This window comes from Gossypium hirsutum, chromosome A01 (assembly GCF_007990345.1).
Source record: "Gossypium hirsutum isolate 1008001.06 chromosome A01, Gossypium_hirsutum_v2.1, whole genome shotgun sequence".
Taxonomy (NCBI): Eukaryota; Viridiplantae; Streptophyta; class Magnoliopsida; order Malvales; family Malvaceae; genus Gossypium; species Gossypium hirsutum.
The window spans coordinates 76,102,931-76,105,302 of NC_053424.1; the positions used below are offsets into that span (position 1 = coordinate 76,102,931).

General features: G+C 31.1%; 1 long non-coding RNA gene across 1 annotated transcript; it reads right to left on the bottom strand.

Annotated features, from left to right (window-relative positions):
• Positions 1–625: 625 nt before the first annotated feature.
• Positions 626–1,586, bottom strand: LOC107921789 (uncharacterized). The gene is made up of 2 exons (XR_001691094.2): positions 1,196–1,586; positions 626–903 (listed from the first exon to the last, which is right to left on the bottom strand). It is a non-coding gene; the product is annotated as an uncharacterized lncRNA (long non-coding RNA).
• Positions 1,587–2,372: the final 786 nt, after the last annotated feature.

Consider the following 2,372-nt stretch of genomic DNA (forward strand, 5'->3'; position numbering starts at 1 on the left):
GCACCTAGACTGACCAACTCAAATTCAATTTATATAATAAAAATATTTTTATTATTTAAATTTAATTATAAAATATATAAATATTAATTAAATATTTTTTAATATTTTAATAATTTCTTAATAGTAAAATGAACTTTTTGAACGAATCGAATTGACCTAAAAACAAACTTGGACTTAAATTTTTTTAAAATCCAACCTTAACCAATAACTTTAGTGGTAAATAGTGGAATGATGGGCTATTACCTATAATAAGAGAGCAAGTATCATTTTTTCTTTTTGAAAATTTAAAAATTTAATGTCGAAGGATTGTCACCTTGTCAACAAAAGAAGACTTGCTCTTAAGTACACAATGATACTCCTCACAAAGTTCTCCTATGAATGTGTATTAAATTTTTAATATCTTGAATTTTTATATATATCTGGAAACTTTTATATTTTTTGAATTTTTAATATTTTTTAAGTTTATTATATTTTGAAATTTTAAATAGTTTTTAAAATTTTAGAATTAAGACAAAATTGATGCAATATGTAAACTTTGAAGGTTAATTTTTTAGAATTAAAACTAAAATGACTGTAAACAGGCCAATTTGCCCGGGCCGGAAGAAGAACTCAAAATACAAAATAATAAACAAAAAATGTTAACAGTCCATTAAATGTCCAAAATGAATGTCCATTTACTACATAAACCAAGACCCAAACAAGCCCAATACCTAAACCTAGACTTAAATTACATGCCCGATAGGCCCAATAATTTGAGAACAGGAACCCTAGGGTTTCTTCCCCACTTTTGCGCTGCAACCAGACAGCAGCCCAGCCTCCATGCGCCTTCAACACCGTACGACTAGCACACAGTCCTCGTACGCCACGCCCTTCGCCTCCGTACGATGCCAGCGAACTCCGTACCTGCAAGCAAATACGAAAACATCAGCACAGCAAAGAAAAAAAACAAGAAACTTGTATTTTCTTTTTCGTTTTTCTCTGTTTTCGGCTATAAAAGCCATGTAATAGTCTAGGTCTTTTTTTACGCAATACGAACACACGCACATTTACGCATACAGAATACAAAAAAGCAACCAATATTTAAAGGTGATTTTTCGATTTAAATCTCCGGGCGTTCTTTTTTCGGCTTTATCCTTTGTTTTTGTTGTTTTTTTTTTACTCGAAGGCATGAATAAAAAGAGAGGGAGGGGCTTACCTTGAAAGTACACCGTGGATCTCCTCTTGCTTAGTTGAAATCGAAGCCAAGAGGAGATTGAAAGGCTGAAAAATGTCCTCTCCAGTCTAAATGTGTTGGCTGCTGTTAGGGGAAGGAGAATCGGCAGTTTCAGAGGGGATTTTGGATTTGGAAAAGAAGAAAAAAGGGATAGTGGTTCAGCCGAATGGGGTGTTCGGTTAGGGGTTTTAAGGGACTAAAAAACGGCACCGTTTAGATCAATCATAATGGTCTCAAACGACACCGTCTAGGCCAGCCCGTTTCTACCCGACCCGATCCGGTTCTTCAACCCTCAGGACCCGCGTGTCTTTGCGGTGAAGGGTTATTTTCGATATCAATCCCTCCCCTTTCGCGCCGCATTCTAATCAGCTCATATTTGTATTTCATTTTTTAAATTTGGCCAGGTAGTTTGCACGTGTTTGCACTTTAGTCCATGCCTCAGTGCTGCTTTTTGGGGTCTGGATTATTTCCAGACTTGGTCCCTGCGCCTTCGTACACGTTGCACACTGGTCCCTTTTTATTTCAATAGTTCATTTCATTTATAATTTGCCCCTTTCATTTTTATTCTATTTTAATTGAGTTTCCTTTTAATTTAGTTTATGGTTCATCATTATTTTTTAAAATACATTCAACATCCTTAATTCTTGTTTACTTGTTTTTTATGTTTTAAGTTACTTTAACGATTTTATTTTGTTTTTTTTTAAATCACTGTTGTAATGTTTTTATACTATCATACATATATATGTATACATACTCTATAATAAAGTTAATTTTATTTCATGCATACTATTAATCTCATATTATTTTATACATATATTTCCTTTTAAATTTATTCTTATATTTTATTATATGATCCTACATAATACATCTTTTAAATTATTATTATATGTATATATATTTATTGATGTCTATATTTAATCTATATGCATTATTAAATCCATGTACCTTACACTTATAATTTTCCTTATATGTAAAAGTATGTTTTCAAGTCCATTATATATAGTTTATAATGAAGTTAATTCAACCTTAGATACATTATTAAAGTGCATATTCTTTACAAATGATTATTTTTAAATTTATTTATACGTATATATGTTTTTATAAACCTATTGTATGCATTTCTAAAGATTATATTTTACAATGTATTTTTGTTATTCTC